This window comes from Schistocerca serialis, chromosome 9 (assembly GCF_023864345.2).
Source record: "Schistocerca serialis cubense isolate TAMUIC-IGC-003099 chromosome 9, iqSchSeri2.2, whole genome shotgun sequence".
NCBI classification, from domain to species: Eukaryota; Metazoa; Arthropoda; class Insecta; order Orthoptera; family Acrididae; genus Schistocerca; species Schistocerca serialis.
In genome coordinates this window covers 441952415-441974004 of record NC_064646.1, presented here as the reverse complement: position 1 = coordinate 441974004, position 21590 = coordinate 441952415, and the positions used below count along the sequence as shown (strand labels likewise).

The 21590-nt window shown below is 43.9% G+C and overlaps 1 protein-coding gene and 1 non-coding gene across 2 annotated transcripts in view; both read left to right on the top strand.

Moving 5' to 3' along the window:
• LOC126418602 (cholesterol transporter ABCA5-like) overlaps window positions 1-21590 on the top strand; it is a 346051-nt gene that overhangs the window by 7255 nt on the left and 317206 nt on the right. The gene's annotated exons all lie outside the window — the stretch shown is intronic.
• Trnaa-cgc (transfer RNA alanine (anticodon CGC)) lies at window positions 3194-3266 on the top strand. The gene has a single exon. It is a non-coding gene; the product is annotated as a tRNA-Ala (tRNA).

Here is a 21590-nt window from a genome sequence, read left to right as displayed (position 1 = left end):
ATTTCAAAAGAGTCTTTCGAAAACAATGGTGGTACATTATGTGTACCTGGCACACGCAACACATCCATTCGGTTCTTCCTTGGTGCCTGCAATTTGCACATCTTCGTTGTGGAGTTCTTTGTGGCTGGTGTGCTGAACTTACTATTCTCGCGGTTTTGATCACATGAAGTTTCTTTTTGCTAATCTCTACTAAACTGCTCAGGCGCCTGCCTCTTCTTCTTGAAGCAATCAGGCTTCTGGACACTTCTCTCCGAAAGTTCTGCATCGTCATTGTTTAAACCTTCAGTTCCTTGTGAAGCAGAAAGGCATTCACGATACCAGAAGATAAGAGGTCACCATTTCATACTATTCCTGTCAAAGTCATATGCTGATTTCCTTTGATCAAGTCCGCAACTCGTGGTCTCGCGGTCGCGTTCTCGCTTCCCGAGCACGGGGTCCCGGGTTCGATTCCCGGCGGGATCAGGGATTTTCACTTGCCTCGAGATGACTTGGTGTTTGTGTTGTTCTCATCATTCCTGAAAGTGGCGAGTTTGGACTGAGCAAAAGTTGGGAATTTGTACAGGCGCTGATAACAGCGCAGTTGAGCACCCCACAAACCAATCATCATCATCATCATCCTTTGATCAAATGTATCCACACAGTTCATATTTTCGTTGTAGTCAACTACCAGTAGAAAGTAAGGCAGCTTTTTCACAGTTCCGTTCCTTTCTTTCCGCTGTACTTATGTTGTGGTTCTTGGGTCATGAAAGCTTGACAACAAATGCACTGTTCTTTTGTCCGTCCATTTTACAATACACAGCCCAGTGTCACTTGTAGCCCAGTCGTATTCACCACGTTTCCATTCTTTGTCTTGTTTCAGCTAGATTCTTTCTTGATATACTGACAGTACCACATACATGTATTTGTTTCCTTTTCAGATCCTCCCTCAGTTGTACACTGGTTAAATAACTGTCAAAGAAAACTCTATGATTTTTGCCTTCAAGACCTGCCTGTCAACAGCTCTTTTACTACTATCGCCAAGATGTTTTTTCCGTTGTGTTGCCTATTTTACCAGTAGTATCGAATTTTAGTGCATAACAAGGCTTACCTGCTAACATCCACACTTTGTAGCCTCTTTTGATTGGGTTTTTTTTTGTAAGGTAAGTACTGTTTCAAAGATGACCTGCCTTTGAATTTGATCATCGGCTCATCTAGACCTACATATTCACTTGGATGATAGGCACTTCTGAAATTGTCACCCACCATAGACAAAAACGGTTGTAACTTGTACAGCTTACCATAACCTTCCTCACCCTGCTTTGGTATGCAGCTGTTGTCATTTAGATGCAAATGGGACAAAACAACCCAAAACGATTAACAGTCATCCTTGAACTAATGTAGGTATCATGAACATCAGGAGCAGAGCTCCAGTAAGCCCTGTAACTTGCCTGTAGTTTTAGGTCCATGAGAATGTTCAAGCCAAGAAAAGTTTTCATCTCCCTGCATGTTGTGTGGTTGTAAAGTTTCCCATTTTTCTGGCACTCCTGTTCAGCATAAAGATTAGTCTGCATAACAATCCACTGAAGTACATCATAAGATATGAACAAATTAAGGGGAGTGGAATCCTCTAAGTCTCTCACATGCGCAGCAGGAGAAGTTACTTAGGAAAAATGTGGAGATTGTTGGGGTTTTTCTGTTTTCCCCCATTGGGGAGGCTGTTTACGCGATGTTACAGCTACGGGAGTTGCATTTCCATCACCTGCACAATGTGCTGGTACTTGTTCAGGGTCAGCAGTTGAACTGTATGCAGCTCCACCAGAACAGTAACATGACAAGTCCATTGAGTGTGTATTTTCTCAGGTGAATCACTTTTGTCTGAAGAGCTTGTTTCAGAAATAACCACTCCTGAATGTGGTACGCAGTAATCTGGGTCGTCACCACATCGTCTGACGAATTCTGACCTGAAGGTATTTCGGCATCGAGTATTTCCATTATCTCATCATCTTTCAGTACTTCCCTAAAGCGATTCATTATCAATTGAAATGGAAGATAACGCCTTAAATTACGTATATGAACTTCACTTACACCCCCATGCAACTTGATTGCACAAACAATGCACAAAACGAGTAACACTACTCGATAGTCAAAGTAGTATTTCACGTAGTAGAGGAACGTTGATGTATGGTGGTATATATTTTGGATTCTGAATTATTCACTAAATACTCGTCTTCTATAGAAATATCCAAGAACCGTGAATTCTAGAGTGATTCTGAATGTATAACAATCATTATCTTACCTGTTGTAAACAGCTGAATCAACAATGTATCACGTAAAGGCGGAAGCAATTACGCGCTCGATCGCACAGGGCAAAAATCAGCAGCACTGTGCACACTGCAGAAAACAACAATCGCCACAGACGGACTGCATGGAGCAACGCTACTTCTGACCTCTTTCTGTCATTGTGGGGACTACCAGATTACATACAGTGGGTGGTTCAGAAAACATACCTTCATACTGGACGAGTCAGGACTTTACAATTAAGTAGTACATGTTTTGTACCACCATGCATTGAAGCAAGGACGAATAGCGGTACATATGTTGTACCACCTACCCTGAAAGAGTTAAGGTCGTTCTGGACAGTTACTTCTCGATATTTTACAGTAGACACTGTTTCCAGCAATTTGTCATCAATAGTGTAATTGTCAAGTAGTGTATTTATTTTCTATAGATGTGCAATTTGTTACATTTATTTACGTTCAAGCCCAACTCCCAGAGCCCGTACCGTTCATTAACTCTCTTGCAGGTCATTCTGCAAATCGATACTGTCTTCTGGCGTTGTTACCTTCTTATAGACAACCGCCTCATCTGCGAACAATTTGAAACAGCTCCCGCTGCTTTCTGATAGACCATTTATATACATATAAATCACACTCCATTCAGATACTCCGAAAATTACCATTATATCTGTCGATTTTGTTCCATTAAGGGCGATGTGTTGAGTTCTATCTGCAAGTAAGTCTTCAATCTATCAATCTAGTCCTATACTCGGCAATCTTCTTTTTTTTTTTTCAGTAAACGGCAATGCGGGACGGTGTCAAATACAGCGTTTTGTATCTCATAAAGGAACAGAACTGAGTTTCGCAAGAATCCATATTGATCTTTATAGAGGAGATTTTCGTTCTCCAAAAACGTCATAATTCTTCAGCATAAACCGAGCGAGGTGGTGCAGTGGTTAGCACACTGGACTCGCATTCGGGAGGACGACGGTTCAATCCCGTCTCCAGCCATCCTGATTTAGGTTTTCCGTGATTTCCCTAAATCGTTTCGGGAAAATGCCGGGATGGTTCTTTTGAAAGGGCACGGCCGATTTCCTTCCCCATCCTTCCCTAACCCGAGCTTGTGCTCCGTCTCTAATGACCTCGTTGTCGACGGGATGTTAAACAACACTAACCTAACCTAACCTCTTCAGCATAAAACATGTTCCATAACTCTACATCTGATTAGCGTCTATGATCGAGTCCTATAATTATGTGCATCTGTATTATTCACAAAAGACTCGTCTTCTATAGATTATATCTAAGAACCGTGAATTCTAGAGGGAATGACCTGCGCTTTTTTCCCAGTCACTGGGCTCCAACGATCTACGATAAACTGCTGCTAGAAGAGGAGCATGGAATTTCGCATGATCATTGTAAAATCTAATAGGTATTTCATCTGATCCTGATGCCTTTCCGGTACTAAGCAATTGTAGTTGCATTGTTATTCCGTGATCGATTATCTCAATATCTGCCATTTCGACGTTTGTACTGTGGTTGAAATAAGGGGCCGCATATAATTTCGAAAAGACTGAATTCAGCATTTCGGCCGTCTCTCGGTTATCTTTCAGTGCTAGTATGGTCACTGAATGAATGGGGGAATATTTCGAATCGCATACTGGTTTTACATAACATTCAGAGCGGTTGACAACATTTTATTTTCAAAGTCACTGACGCTTCTCCCATTGCTCTCCTTACGCTCATTTTCGCTTCCTTTCACGTTCAACTTTTGTCTGTAAAGTAGGTTTTGACTTCTCTTGAATCTATGATGAATCTCTTTTTGTTTACGTGACAGGTTCCTAATATGGCTATTAAAACACTGTGGGTCTTTCGTATCCCTTAAGACTTTGCTCCTCCTGTCGGAGGTTCGAGTCCTCCCTCGGGCATGGTTGTGTGTGTTGTTCTTAGCATAAGTTAGCTTAGGTAATGTGTACGTCTACGGACCGATGACCTCAGCAGTTTGGTCCCTTAGGAATTTACACGTTTGAAGACTTTGCTCGGAACATACTTGCCTGAGGTACCGGTAAATCGAACGATGCTTTCGAATTTTTTCCATCTATGTCCACATCTTCGTCCTCAGCAGTGAATATTTGGTGCTGACTGTTTAGACACTCAGCAATTTGTATTCTGTCACTCCTGCTAAGCAAAAATATTTTTCTACCTTTCTTGACATTCCTTGTAATACCTGTAGTCATGATTGCTGCCACAGTCTTATGATCACCGATTCCTTCTTCCGCTGTGTTAACTGATTCGATATGTTCATTGTCTGTTTATTGCTAGGAAGTCTAAGACGTTACTTACTCGAGTTGCTTCTCTAATTATCTGCTCGAAGTAATTTCCAGACAATACAATCAGAATAACATCGCCCGAATTCCTGTCTCTAGCAGCAGTTTCAATAGCACGACTCTCCCAGTCTATACCAGGCAAGTTGAAGTCAGCCCATATCACAATGGCATGATCAGAAGCGCTCTACCAGTACAAATCCTGACGCTGGCGGCCTTGAAAAACATCTTATCACTATTTTTGACCGACATTTGCTGCTTAAATTCACCAACATTAATTCACATTCGAAATCCATGATAACCTCGCGACATCTGAAACGCCAAAGAAACTGATATAGACATGCGTGTTCAAATACAGAAATTTGTAATCAGGTAGAGTGCGGCGCTGCAGTCGGCAACGTCTATATAAGACAACAAGTGTCTGGCGCAGTTGTTTGATCTCTTACTGCTGCTACAGTGGTTATCAAGATTTAAGTGAGTTTGAACGTAGTGTTACAGTCGGCGCACGAGCGATGGGACACAGCATCTCCGAGGTAGTGATGACCATTTCACGAGTGTACTGTGAATATCAGGAATCCGGTAGAACACCAAATTTCCGACACCGCTGCGGAAGGGAAAAGTTCCCGCAAGAATGGGACCAATAACGACTGAAGAGAATCGATCAACGTGACAGACGTGAAACTCTTCCGCAAATTGCTGCAGATTTCAATGCTGGCCCATCAACAATTGTCAGTGTGCAAAACAGTCAACGAACCATCATCGTTATGGGCTTTCGGAGCCGAAGACCCACTCGTGTATCCTTGATGACTGCACAACACAAAGCTTTACGCCTCGCCTGGGTCCATCAACACTGACATAGTTGATGAATGGAAACATGTTGCCTGGCCGGGCGAGTCTCGTTTCAAATTGTATCACGCGGATGGACGTTTACGGGTAGGAGACAACCTCATGAATCCATGAATCCTGCATGTCAACAGGGGACTGTTACAGCTGGTGGAGGCTCTGTAACGGTGTGCGGCGTGTGAATTGGAGTGATATGGGATCCCCGATATGTCTAGATACCACTCTGATAGGTGAAACGTACGTAAGCATCCTGTCTGATCTCCTGTATCAATTCATGTACATTGTGCATTCCGTCGGACCTGGACGATTCCAGCAGGACAGTGGGATACTCCACACGACCAGAATTGCCACAGAGTGGCTCCAGGAACACTTTTCTGAGTTTAAGCACTTCCGGTGACCACCAGACACCTCAGACATGAAATTATTGAGCATATCTGGGAGCCTCTCAACGTGCTGTTCAGATGAAATCTCCTCCCCCTCGTACTCTTACGGGTTTATGGAAAGCGCTGCAGGATTCATGATGGTAATTTCCTCCAGCACTACTTCAGACATTAGTCGAGTCCATGCCGCGTCGTGTCGTGACACTTAATGCGTGTTCGCGTGGGCCCTACGCGACATTAGGCAGGTGTACCTGTTTCTTTGGCTCTTCAGTGTATTGACGTGTTGTTTACCTTCTCTTCAAAGTAAAGTACACTTCATCCTCGTTCTCACAAAACCACTCCTGGACGATGTGAGCTGCTTGAACACGAGACCTCTCGACTTGGAACACAGCACCACGATTGGAGGACAATCATGGTACTCCGGGATAAACCTCATCAGCCAAAATGGTCTCACAATCCTCGGCAGTAATGCGACCTTATGCAGTAACCATAGGGCCCGTGGAGTACCATGATGAGATTGCCAAAATTCTCACCAAACCCTCAGCAAGTTTCACTCTTAGAACATAAATTCGGCCAGAAGTTGGAAACAGTGTGAGACAGGACTCATTGAACCAAATATCTTCCATTGCTCCATAGTCCCAAGCTGTATGCGTTCGCTACCATGTTTTCGTGTTATGGGAATTTGCATCACTGATGAGTGGTTTTGGAATTCGAGTCCTCCCTGCAATTCCCTGCCCATGAAGCTTCCCTCGTGTTGTTTTGGCGCTGACGGGATTCGCCATTGTAACATTCTGTTCTGAAGTGACTTTTGCAACTGTCGTCCTCTTATTTTTCTTCACAATTCTCTTCAACCACCGTCCGCCAGGGTCAGCCAGTACACACTTTTGTTTAGGTTGTGACTTAGCGGATAATGTCTGTCGACTTTCTCCGTATGCGGTATAAATCTTAGATAGGTTGCCTCTCCAGACATGAAACATTTCGGCTTCTTTGGTTACTGAAACACACATTACACGAGCATCAATAATTTGAACGTATTGAGGGCATTGCACAGCTGCCGTTCGTGGTCAAATACTTTGCATTTATGGTCAAGCATTCATTTCTCGCGATGTTGCTATATTTTATCCCAACCCCTGTAGTTTTACTGTCACTTTTGTTAATGCTTAGCATAAATGGCAAATTTATCCATTGTTGGCAATCGACTTTATAAACAATGCCGTCTTTTTAGAGGGGTTACACTCTAGTCTTTCTTCGATAGGAGAATATGTTCACTCGTTAGATTATACGGGGATGCGCAGAAGCCGAACCACAGAGCATTTGACATTTTCACCAAACAAATTGAAAGTGCCCGAACTGCCCATGGAGCGAGCTTGACATAAGCGCGGATCTAGAGAGGTAGGGTGGGGTTAATACATAATTATGTAGACAGCAACGGCAAATCACACGAAGTTAAGTTATTCATCGTACTATATAAAGGCAAGTCATAGTTTCAAGTTGTTACCAAAGGTGTCGCAAAGTACTTGATCGATGAGTTTCGAATTTTTACACGATACTCGAATACGTTCAACTCGACATAGGCTACACAATTTAATGTATATATAATTGAGAAGCGTTGTTAGCAAAAATCTTGAAGAGCTTTTCACCGTTTTACTTCATATTTTTTCACGATATTCTAATAAACGTTTAGACAGACGTATGCAGCATATTACGCACAGGGTGAATCACCTATAACTTGCACTGCAAATGTTGTCGAAATGGAAAGAGCTGTTGATGTGCGGTTTTCACAGAATGGATTCGTAGTCAGAGGCTCGCATTATTAGCCGATAAAAGATTGTAATAACACTTAGAAATTGAATTCACTGTGCAGACATATTTTTTTTAAATGGAGCAATGCCTATTCACATTAACAGACCAACAGCAAGGGAAATTGGAATGTTAGTGGTGTATGTTGCAGGATTCTAATGCGAGCCGTTTACGAGATATCGTATTTCGATAAGTTCCCACAGCAACACTTGTGCAATAGCTGTTGTACCAGACACTAAAGAACAATACAAGTCCGTACACCAGTTATGTGGATTATGACCAGCAACAAGACAGTTGACTATCATAGGTTGTGTTCAAAATGACCACCGGCAGTGGCAATACACGCTTCCAGTCTGATATGGAACGACTGCTGCGCACGTACAAGCATTTCAGCGGAAATGTCCGAGCCAGCTGCAATAATACACTCCTGGAAATTGAAATAAGAACACCGTGAATTCATTGTCCCAGGAAGGGGAAACTTTATTGACACGTTCCTGGGGTCAGATACATCACATGATCACACTGACAGAACCACAGGCACATAGACACAGGCAACAGAGCATGCACAATGTCGGCACTAGTACAGTGTATATCTACCTTTCGCAGCAATGCAGGCTGCTATTCTCCCATGGAGACGATCGTAGAGATGCTGGATGTAGTCCTGTGGAACGGCTTGCCATGCCATTTCCACCTGGCGCCTCAGTTGGACCAGCGTTCGTGCTGGACGTGCAGACCGCGTGAGACGACGCTTCATCCAGTCCCAAACATGCTCAATGGGGGACAGATCCGGAGATCTTGCTGGCCAGGGTAGTTGACTTACACCTTCTAGAGCACGTTGGGTGGCACGGGATACATGCGGACGTGCATTGTCCTGTTGGAACAGCAAGTTCCCTTGCCGGTCTAGGAATGGTAGAACGATGGGTTCGATGACGGTTTGGATGTACCGTGCACTATTCAGTGTCCCCTCGACGATCACCAGTGGTGTACGGCCAGTGTAGGAGATCGCTCCCCACACCATGATGCCGGATGTTGGCCCTGTGTGCTTCGGTCGTATGCAGTCCTGATTGTGGCGCTCACCTGCACGGCGCCAAACACGCATACGACCATCATTGGCACCAAGGCAGAAGCGACTCTCATCGCTGAAGACGACACGTCTCCATTCGTCCCTCCATTCACGCCTGTCGCGACACCACTGGAGGCGGGCTGCACGATGTTGGGGCGTGAGCGGAAGACGGCCCAACGGTGTGCGGGACCGTAGCCCAGCTTCATGGAGACGGTTGCGAATGGTCCTCGCCGATACCCCAGGAGCAACAGTGTCCCTAATTTGCTGGGAAGTGGCGGTGCGGTCCCCTACGGCACTGCGTAGGATCCTACGGTCTTGGCGTGCATCCGTGCGTCGCTGCGGTCCGGTCCCAGGTCGACGGGCACGTGCACCTTCCGCCGACCACTGGCGACAACATCGATGTACTGTGGAGACCTCACGCCCCACGTGTTGAGCAATTCGGCGGTACGTCCACCCGGCCTCCCGCATGCCCACTATACGCCCTCGCTCAAAGTCCGTCAACTGCACATACGGTTCACGTCCACGCTGTCGCGGCATGCTACCAGTGTTAAAGACTGCGATGGAGCTCCGTATGCCACGGCAAACTGGCTGACACTGACGGCGGCTGTGCACAAATGCTGTGCAGCTAGCGCCATTCGACGGCCAACACCGCGGTTCCTGGTGTGTCCGCTGTGCCGTGCGTGTGATCACTGCTTGTACAGCCCTCTCGCAGTGTCCGGAGCAAGTATGGTGGGTCTGACACACCGGTGTCAATGTGTTCTTTTTTCCATTTCCAGGAGTGTATGTCACTCCATATCATTGGTATGTCCTTGTAGACCGCGTTTTAGCTTTCCCCACAGAAAAAAGTCTAGACAGGCGCCAAACCCGGGGAACGGGCCGACCAAGGTACAGATCCTCTGCGTCCAATCCAACGATTTGGAAACATTCGTGGAGACATGGTGTAGTACTTCGTGCACTATGGGCTCATGTTGGCGCAATAAGTTCCTCCTAGTCTGTAGAGCATCTGTGGAAGACGGTGCGTTAGAAGGCTACAATACTTGTCCGCGTTCTGTGTTCTGTCTGAAAAACGGGCCTATGCGCTGATGGTTCACTATCCCACACCACACATTTACACTCCAAAGACACTGACGTTCTACCTTACCACGATTGGTAGATATAGCTTCTTCACTAACAAGATACATGATACATCTGGAGTGTTCCGCCTTAATGCCCATGCACAGAAGTTGACACGATTCTCATTATTGTTCCATACATCTCTTAATGGAAAGAGATGTGATAGGGGTGGAAAGTACGTCGGTGGAGAAAGCGTGGGACATTTGTCTGACTCGTGCGATTGTGCGGGAGTTAACGTATGTATCAGCTGCTACAGCTGCAAGAAAATTAATTTCTCCTTCTTCTGTCACCAACTGTTTCCTTCAGTTACGTTGTCTAGGTGTTACTCTACCACTTTCAAGTAACTGGTTGAAATGAAAACTGAAATGATCGTATGGCATTGGTGGCTGAGGCCCCATCCGGGGACGTTCGGCCGCCGAGTGGAAGTCGACGCCACATTGCGCGACTTGTGCGCCGATGATAAAGAATTGCCGAGATGTTTGACGTCTGTTAGGATATCTTGTCGTACACACCATACAAGAACGAACTGCATTCTTCCCACACTCTTCATACACCATGAACGTGGTGTTTTCTGCATGTATGTCCGAAGGAATAGGCACTGCGGCGACTACAGCCATTATGAAATACATGAAACGTGTGTTGCGAATATGGTCGACGATCAGCTGCATAATGGAATGACAGTGAGAATTTGTGTCGGACCGGGGCTCGAACCCAGATTTCACGCTTATCGCAGGCGGTCGTCTTACAATTAGGCTATCCGAGCACGACTCACGGCAGGGGAGACATTTTACTTGAAAGTCCCTTACCCGGTGTCGGCGGATAAATACTATATTGCAGTGCCTGTGTTATTCCCAATTACGATGCAATGTTCCTTCGAACTGCAGGATCGTGACTGCCTTGTTTAAATTCTTGTTTGGTGTACGCCCTGTAATTCTTCATGGATGCTAACATGTTTTGCGTGAACCCAACAACCATTTCTACCTACATCTAGTACAGCTGTATCGCACAAACCACTGCGAACTGCATGGCATGGCAGACGGTACGTCCCATGGTACCAGTTCTTAGGGCTTCTTCCCCTCCCATTCACTTACGGAGTTGGGGAAAAAATGGTTCAAATGGCTCTGAGCACTATGGGACTTAACATCTGTGGTCATCAGTCCCCTAGAACTTAGAACTACTTAAACCTAACTAACCTAAGGACATCACACACATCCATGCCCGAGGCAGGATTCGAACCTGCGACCGTAGCGGTCACGCGGTTCCAGACTGAAGCGACTAGAACCGCACGGCCACACCGGCCGGCGAGTTGGGGAAGAATGATAGTTTAAAGGCTTCAGTGCGCGTTGTAACTCGCCTAATCTTGTCCTTGCGATTACTATGGCAGCAGTACATACGGGATAGTAGTCTACTCCTAGATTCATCATTTAAAACTGATTCTTGAAATTTTGTAACTAGACTTTATCGAGATAGTCTGCCTCTATCTTAAAGTGTCTAGCAGTTCAGTTTTTTAGCAACCCCTTGATGCACTCCCATGGGCCAGACAAACCTGCGACATGCCGCGCAGCTGCTCTTTACACCTAAGTGTGATGAAAAAGTGCTGGAAATTTTTGTTTTTTCAGTATGAATGTGTCTTTATTCACCATCAACAACTATGCTCGCTCCAAACTAATCTCCCTCAGACGTAATGCACTTGTATCAGCGTTTTTTTCCAATCTTCGATCATTTCTGAAACTCATTTTTCGTTGTGGCATTTAGCTCCATCATCTAGTCTGTTTTTATCTTATCAGTGAAGGCAAATACGCACTTTCATGGTCTATTAAGTCTCGGGAATGGAAGGAAGTCGCGGGGAGCCATGTCCGGTGAATACTATGGCTGACGCAACGTAAGTTTTATTGTTTGCCTGCCGGCCGCGGTGGCCGAGTGGCTCTAGACGCTTCAGTCCGGAACCGCGCGACTGCTACGGTCGCAGGTTCGAATCCTGCCTCGGGCATGGATGTGTGTGATGTCCTTAGGTTAGTTAGGTTTAAGTAGTTCTGAGTTCTAGGGGACTGATGACCTCAGATGTTAAGTCCCATAGTGCTCAGAGCCATTTGAACCATTTATTTTTTGCCGAAAAATCACGAACAAGCATTGAGATGTGAGCGGGAGAATCATCGTGATGCAGCTCCCACGAGCGGCTTTGCCACAATTCTCGCCGTTTTCTTCGGATTGCTTCACGCAGACTGCGCATATATTCCAGGTACTATTTCTTACTAGCCGTACGACCCACTGTAATCACGGGAAACAATGAAAAGAAGCTTCATATGTGATCGAACTTGTCGAATTTATTTTCGGTCTTGGCTCTTTAGGCAGTTTCCATTAGAACGACTGCGCCTTGGTTTCGACGTCATACCCGTATAATCATGTTTCGTCACCTGTTATAACCTTTTTAGGAGTTCTGGATCGTTGTCCATTCAGCATTTCCTGGCAGATGTGTACGCGACGTCGTTTCTGGTTCAAATTCAACAGTTTCTGAGCAAACTTCGTTGCTACACTTTCATTCCCAAAACAATTGCTTAGTATGAGCCAAAGGATATGCCGACATCATCAGCAACCTCTCTGATGGTGATCGGCGATTTTCCAAAACCATTTTCTTTACTTCTTCCCCATTGTCGTCCGTAACTGATGTGCTAGGATATCTAGGACGGTCGTCGTCCTCAAACGTCTTCTCGATCATCTTTGAAACGCTTATACCACTCGTAATCTTCTGTCTTAATCATAGTAGATTGTCCAAAATCCACAGCCATCATTTCTAATGCGGTGCTGCACTTTGTTCCATTTTTCAAGCAAAATTTAACGCAAATTCTTTTATCCATCTTTTTCGAAAGCAAAAATTCGTCGAGGACTCGAAAAAGCGTATAGTCTTATCGACTGTCAACAATAAACTAAATATTTAAAACAGCTGAAAATACAGACATACATCAGGAACATGTGCACCAACAAGATGATAAAATATTTTGAAAATCGTATGTATAAAGCCCGCGAAATAAAAAAAAAACCGTTACATTTTTGACACCTCGCATACTTTCGGTACCCCCTGTTAGTCCTATGTAGCAAGGGTCATGTGCACTCTGGCGATATTATAAGATACCTAACTGTTTAGAAAGCAGTCTCATTTGGACACTGAATTGACTGTCCTGGTATTTTATTAATGATCCGCTGCCAGCCGCCCACTTTGCCTACGACTGAGTCTATATGGTCGTTCCACTTCGCATTTCTACGACGTGTTACAGCCAGGTATTTGTATTAGCTAAAGGATTCCTGTTATGAGTCATTTATGTTGAAGTTATTTTTCGGTTAGTGAAGCGTACAGTTTTGTATTTCTTGACATTTAAAGCCAGTTTCCAATTTTTGCACTAGTTTGAAACCCTGTCAATATCTGAGTGAATATTTGTACAGGTAATCATAGCGTGTAGGCTTTCACGGCCTGCGTCTTCAGTAATTAAAACTTCCGGGCTAAGAGGCCGTGGTCCAATAGTAGAAATACTTCTCCCTGACGTTTCGTTGCCAACAGCGGGCAACATCATCCGAGGTGAGTCTACGACTGGCTGCTAGGCTGTGGAGGTCCTGTTTATATAGAGCGCGTAGAGGGCGCCACCACTCGTCACGTGTTGTCAACAGTAAAACTATCTCTGGCTGGCGTCATTACTCTCGATCGAAGTTAATCGATTGTCACATCTTTGGTACAAAGTCGATCGCCATATCTTATCTAACTTCAAGCCTTCTTCTTTCCTGTTAAAATTATTGTGGTGTTTAAAAATCTCTACAGCCTCTCTATACATACGTGCATAATAATGCCATGTCTTACCTAGCACGCTCGTCTCACTAAATTTTATTTCATGGTCACCCGTTTCAAAAACATGTTCCGCTACAGCCGATTTGTCCGTGTCCCAATCGACAGTTCCTTTTGTGTTCAGTTAGGCGAGTATTGATACTTCTTTTTGTGGTTCCAGTGTAAACCTTCCCACAACTACACGGAATTTTATACACCACAGAAGTATTTCTACTATTGGACCACGGTCTCTTACCCCGGAAGTTTTAATTACTGATTTGTACAGGTATTTTTTTTTCCCCAGTCAGAACTTCATTATTAAGAAACTGCATCATCTGCGAAACGAAGTTCGTAGCGTTTTTTCATAAGTTTATAAACACAAAAGATACACGTAACAGAGACTTTAGTCATTAGTAATATATTCTCCTTCGGTATTTACAACAGTCTGCCAACGCTGGGTAACTTATCGATTCCGCGACTGTAGAAATTACGCGGTTTTGAGGCGAAGAACTCGCCGAGCCGTGTTCGGTGCGCGTCTTCATCCGGACAGGAAGTTCCTTGAATGTTGTTCGATAGAGACCGGAAAAGTGAAAATCTAAGGAAACAAGATCAGATGAATAAGATGGGTGCGGAATGACTTCCCAACCCAACTCCTGTTTAGTGTTTTTTGTCAGTCGAGCAGAATGCGAGGACGTTATCGTGGAGCAGCATTCTTTCTCGCAGTCTTCCTGGTCGTTATTCTTGGACAACGTCTACAAGACTTCTCATTTGTTGGCAATAAATACCAGCAGTGACGGTTACATTTCGGGGAAGCAGTTCGCAGTACACCACACAGTCGCTGTTCCACCAGATCCATAACACTATCTTTTGTGGATGCCCACAGGTCATGTACAGGGAGTTGGTCTGCTTTCAAAAATGGTTCAAATAGCTCTGAGCACTATGGGACTTAACATCTATGGTCATCAGTCCCCCAGAACTTAGAACTACTTAAACCTAAGAACATCACACAACACCCAGTCATCACGAGGCAGAGAAAATCCCTGACCCCGCCGGGAATCGAACCCGGGAACACGGCCGTGGGAAACTTGCTCTGCTTTGTTTGGCCTCATCTATTCCTTTCTTGTACTTAAGACATCAATTCTCATCACCAGTAACGATACATGGTAGGAATGATCGTTGTTGTTCACGAGCTAATTGATGACGAGCAGGCAGAGATGCACATATTGCCACCCACAGATTTTTGGTTTAGAGCATGCGGTATGAGTATATACACCCGATTTTTGAACTTCCACACTGCGTACAAATGTCGCGCAATGGTGGATTGATCACAGTTCATCGCAGTTGCCACTTCTCAAGTACACTGACGTGGACCATTGTGGATCAATGCGTTTAAACGATTTTCATCAAACCTTGAAAATCTTCCTGAACGAGGAGAGTCACTAATGTCACGTCTAAAGCTCCACTCACTATCTCCAAATGTAAACCCAAATAGCAACAGTGAACTACAAATAAGAAATGACAGCCGATAAATAAACGCAGACCGATGACCGTAGCAGTCTGATCCCTTTAATCCCACACAAATAAACGCATAGCAAACTGAATACCAACAAGCAAAACAAAAAGCCTGCGAACGTGTGCACCAACCGAAATTAATATTGTCTGCCACGTCATTAATATAAAACATGAACAACGAGGGTCCTAACAGACAAGAGCACGCTAGAAGTTACTTCTACTTCTGTCGATGACTCCCCATCCACGATAACACACTGCGTTCACTTAGTACTTTCGATTATAAGCGTGGACATAGTGCTGAGACAATGCTTTTCGGGCACCGAGAAATTCGTGATCCACCTGACTGCCTTGATCGATGGCTTTTAGGGTGTAACATGAGACTTCAGTTTCGCATAACCACTGTTTTCGTAATCCATGCTGGGTGGCATGGAGAAGTTCATCCTGTCCCGTACCACACCTACTTTAAACAAAATACAGTCTCAGATGTGTATATCATATTTAAGTGAATCACTTTACAATGCCAGAATGAGATTTACACTCTGCAGCGGAGTGTGCGCTGATACGAAACTCCTGGCAGATTAAAACAGTGTGCCGGACCGAGACTCTTTCTTTCAGGAGTGCTAGTTCTGCAAGGTTCGGAGGAAAGCTTCTGTGAAGTTTGGAAGGTAGGAGACGAGGTACTGGCAGAAGTAAGGCTGTGAGGACGGCACGTGAGTTGTGCTTGGGTAGCTCAGTTGGTAGAGCACTTGTCCGCGAAAGGCAAAGGTCCCGAGTTCGAGTCTTGGTCCGGTACACAGTTTTAATCTTCCAGGAAGTTTCACTTTACATTGCTTCACAGATGGAAGAACCAGTGAGAAGAGTGGTTCATGGCACAGTTATAAGCTGTAGAAAAAAAAAAATATATGTACGAAAATTAAATCGGAGGAAAGAGAAGCTGAAGTGCACAATATAGTGCCAAATCTGATCCAAGAGAGACAAGTTTTTCCTTTTGTAGAACCTGTAACCCGGCTCCTCCTTCCTCCTTGTATCTATTGTCCACGGTAAGCAAAGTCTTTAATGAAAAAATTGAGTGGAGCGAAGATACAATAAACTTTCTAGTTTACTTAGCTTGTCATGTTGAGTTGCCTCCAGTTCTTGTTGCCTAGGGATCTGATTCTTGAAGCTGAAATGATCACATTTTCGGTCCTCATGGGTTGAACTGAATTAATTAAGTTTTAAGATTGTTGTTGCAGAATTTTTGATTTTACGTGAATCTGTTATGTCACATTTTGGTATATCATACAGTCTCTTGATTTTACACATCAACAATAGCCGAAATTACACTATTTGCACAAAAATACGTCCGATCACATCAGAGGTATGCTCTCACACTTTGTGGAAATAGCCATATTCCAAAGGATTTACAATTTTTCTTGACAAATGAATTTACATTGGTTTCTGTTACAGTATTACTTTAGATTATTATTTCATAAATGAATCCAGAAATAAACATAGTAACCAGTACAGTATTGCGTAATTAAAGATAAAAATTTCAAGTGTGCCAATAGTTCGTAATTTCAAATGTTTCTAAAGAAATAATTTTAACTGTACATTCAGAACTAGTACTTATCGATTATAACATCAAGACTAAAACGTCTTATAAAGTAATTAATTTTCATAAATTTTAGCTTAAAATATAACATACTGTGTATAAAATTTAGATGAGTTTTCAGAAAAGCAACTAATACCGACGTGTCCAAAATTCGAAAATTAAACTGGTATCGACTACTGTTCAGGAAAAGAGATGCTAGAGGAGGGTGTCCCGTTACAAACCTGAATTTAAGCTTTGCTCTGCGTAGCATAGAAGTGTGGTTTTTTTTTTTTTTTTTTTTTTTTTTTCTTAATAAAAGCATGTCTTCTGGTCCAGACCGTACATCAGTTAGGTTCCTTTCAGAGTATGCTGATGCGATAACTCCATACTTAACAATCATATACAACCGCTCGCTCGACGAAAGATCCGTTCCGTACCCAAAGACTGGAAAGTTGTACAAGTGTCACCAATATTCAAGAAAGGTAGTAGGAGTAATCCACTAAATTACAGGCCCATATCATTAACGTCGATATTCAGCAGGATCATCAGTAGCGAACACAAGGGGGAGGGGGGGGGGAGAAAGGGCTAAGAGGCTGAAGCCCCCCCCCCCCCCCAAAAAAAACATCAGGGCCCACCCGTGACAAATCTCAAATTAAACTTGATATTATCCTACTGTCTTACAAGGAGAGGCCGCCAATTGTGAAATTCAGATTCGATTCATACTGCGCATAATAAAAGCTCATGGCCAGAGGTGTAATGTGGCAAAGCACCAAGATGCACTTCTCAGCCGTTGTCGAGAAAATCGACAGTTAAAAGAAACCGTTGCGATGAAATACTCTCTACGATTTATAATTTTCTGCAGCGTTGTGGTGCAGCGGTAAGCGCTCGGGTTCGTAATCCGAAGGTCGCCGGTTCGAATCTACATCTACATCTATACTCCGCGAGCCACCTTACGGTGTGTGGCGGAGGGTACTTATTGTACCACTATCTGACCCCCCCTTCCCTGTTCCATTCACGAATTGTGCGTGGGAAGAACGACTGCTTGTAAGTCTCCGTATTTGCTCTAATTTCTCGGATCTTTTCGTTGTGATCATTACGCGAGATATATGTGGGCGGTAGTAATATGTTGCCCATCTCTTCCCGGAATGTGCTCTCTCGTAATTTCGATAATAAACCTCTCCGTATTGCGTAACGCCTTTCTTGAAGTGTCCGCCACTGGAGCTTGTTCAGCATCTCCGTAACGCTCTCGCGCTGACTAAATGTCCCCATGACGAATCGCGCTGCTTTTCGCTGGATCATGTCTATCTCTTCTATTAATCCAACCTGGTAAGGGTCCCATACTGATGAGCAATACTCAAGAATCGGACGAACAAGCGTTTTGTAAGCTACTTCTTTCGTCGATGAGTCACATTTTCTTAGAATTCTTCCTATGAATCTCAACCTGGCGCCTGTTTCTCCCACTATTTGTTTTATGTGATAATTCCACTTCAGATCGCTCCGGATAGTAACTCCTAACTATTTTACGGTCGTTACCGCTTCCAATGATTTACCACCTATGGCATAATCGTACTGGAATGGATTTCTGCCCCTATGTATGCGCATTATATTACATTTATCTACGTTTAGGGAAAGCTGCCAGCTGTCGCACCATGCATTAATCCTCTGCAGGTCCTCCTGGAGTACGTACGAGTCTTCTGATGTTGCTACTTTCTTGTAGACAACCGTGTCATCTGCAAATAGCCTCACGGAGCTACCGATGTTGTCAACTAAGTCATTTATGTATATTGTAGACAATAAAGGTCCTATCACGTTTCCCTGCGGTACTCCCGAAATTACCTCTACATCTGCAGATTTTGAACCGTTAAGAATGACATGTTGTGTTCTTTCTTCTAGGAAATCCTGAATCCAATCACAAACCTGGTCCGATATTCCGTAAGCTCGTATTTTTTTCACTAAACGTAAGTGCGGAACCGTATCAAATGCCTTCCTGAAGTCCAGGAATACGGCATCAATCTGCTCGCCAGTGTCTATGGCACTGTGAATTTCTTGGGCAAATAGGGCGAGCTGAGTTTCACATGATCTCTGTTTGCGGAATCCATGTTGGTTATGATGAAGGAGATTTGTATTATCTAAGAACGTCATAATACGAGAACACAAAACATGTTCCATTATTCTACAACAGATTGACGTAAGCGAAATAGGCCTATAATTATTCGCATCTGATTTATGACCCTTCTTGAAAATGGGAACGACCTGCGCTTTCTTCCAGTCGCTAGGTACTTTACGTTCTTCCAGCGATCTACGATAAATTGCTGATAGAAAGGGGGCAAGTTCTTTAGCATAATCACTGTAGAATCTTAAGGGTATCTCGTCTGGTCCGGATGCTTTTCCGCTACTAAGTGATAGCAGTTGTTTTTCAATTCCGATATCGTTTATTTCAATATTTTCCATTTTGGCGTCCGTGCGACGGCTGAAGTCAGGGACCGTGTTACGATTTTCCGCAGTGAAACAGTTTCGGAACACTGAATTCAGTATTTCTGCCTTTCTTCGGTCGTCCTCTGTTTCGGTGCCATCGTGGTCAACGAGTGACTGAATAGGGGATTTAGATCCGCTTACCGATTTTACATATGACCAAAACTTTTTAGGGTTCTTGTTTAGATTGTTTGCCAATGTTTTATGTTCGAATTCGTTGAATGCTTCTCTCATTGCTCTCTTTACGCTCTTTTTCGCTTCGTTCAGCTTTTCCTTATCAGCTATGATTCGACTACTCTTAAACCTATGATGAAGCTTTCTTTGTTTCCGTAGTACCTTTCGTACATGATTGTTATACCACGGTGGATCTTTCCCCTCGCTTTGGACCTTAGTCGGTACGAACTTATCTAAGGCGTACTGGACGATGTTTCTGAATTTTTTCCATTTTTGTTCCACATCCTCTTCCTCAGAAATGAACGTTTGATGGTGGTCACTCAGATATTCTGCGATTTGTGCCCTATCACTCTTGTTAAGCAAATATATTTTCCTTCCTTTCTTGGCATTTCTTATTACACTTGTAGTCATTGATGCAACCACTGACTTATGATCACTGATACCCTCTTCTACATTCACGGAGTCGAAAAGTTCCGGTCTATTTGTTGCTATGAGGTCTAAAACGTTAGCTTCACGAGTTGGTTCTCTAACTATCTGCTCGAAGTAATTCTCGGACAAGGCAGTCAGGATAATGTCACAAGAGTCTCTGTCCCTGGCTCCAGTTCTGATTGTGTGACTATCCCATTCTATACCTGGTAGATTGAAGTCTCCCCCTATTACAATAGTATGATCACGAAACTTCTTCACGACGTTCTGCAGGTTCTCTCTGAGGCGCTCAACTACTACGGTCGCTGATGCAGGTGGTCTATAGAAGCATCCGACTATCATATCTGACCCACCTTTGATACTTAACTTAACCCAGATTATTTCACATTCGCATTCGCTAATAACTTCACTGGATATTATTGAATTCTTTACTGCTATAAATACTCCTCCACCATTGGCGTTTATCCTATCCTTGCGGTATATATTCCATTCTGTGTCTAGGATTTCGTTACTGTTCACTTCCGGTTTTAACCAACTTTCCGTTCCTAATACTATATGACTGTTCACTTCCGGTTTTAACCAACTTTCCGTTCCTAATACTATATGCGCACTATTTCCTTCAATAAGAGATACTAATTCAGGAACGTTGCCCTGGATACTCCTGCAGTTTACCAATATTACGTTAACTTTTCCTGTTTTTGGTCTCTGAGGACGGACGTTCTTTATCAACGATGATAATGTCCTCTCTGGTAAGCCGTCAGGTATTTTATCGTTTCGCCCAAGGGGGGGTCCCTCTAACCTAAAAAACCCCCGTGTGCACGCCACACATACTCTGCTACCCTAGTAGCTGCTTCCGGTGTGTAGTGCACGCCTGACCTGTCTAGGGGGGCCCTACAGTTCTCCACCCAATAACGGAGGTCGATGAATTTGCAACCATTATAGTCGCAGAGTCGTCTGAGCCTCTGGTTTAGACCCTCCACACGGCTCCAAACCAGAGGACCGCGATCGACTCTGGGCACTATGCTGCAGATATTAAGCTCAGCTTGCACTCCGCGTGCGATGCTGGTTGTCTTCACCAAATCAGCCAGCCGCCGGAAGGAACCAAGGATGGCCTCAGAACCCAAGCGGCAGGCGTCATTCGTTCCGACATGTGCTACTATCTGCAGCCGGTCACACCCAGTGCGTTCAATAGCTGCCGGAAGGGCCTCCTCCACATTACGGACGAGACCCCCCGGCAAGCACACCGAGTGCACACTGGCATTCTTCCCCGACCTACCCGCAAGTGTTTTTTTTAGTATTTGTTTTATATATATATATATATATATATATATATATATATATATATATATGAATTACAAAATATATATTATTCCCAGCAATCAGTTGCAACAATTATGCATATAATAAGTTGTTGAAAGTCGTTTGTCGTGGAAAACTGGCGACTTCGAACATCATTATGTTTTCCGCAAACAAAGTTGTATTTCACAAATGTTATTAATTGTCTTCGTAATGTTAACCACGTATAGTTAACGGAAGACGTAGAAACGATATTCCGAAACGAATACGTATAGCGTAAGTCAAACGTTAGAATTAGAACAGAAACTCCACGAACACAAATTTGCTATGGCAGGTATGAAATATAAACTCCGTTACTCGCTCGTTACACTTGAAGGACAGATGTTGAATGGGCCGAAACGAGCCGCCGCATAACAGCGTAGTTGCCTGCTAACTTCGAAAGAAGATAGATGCGGTCCATAGCGCAACTTATAACATCGTCGAAAATCAGTGCGGACGGGAGAGCTTTGGTACACCCTGTTAAACAAACGGAAAAATGGAGGCGGTACAATTGG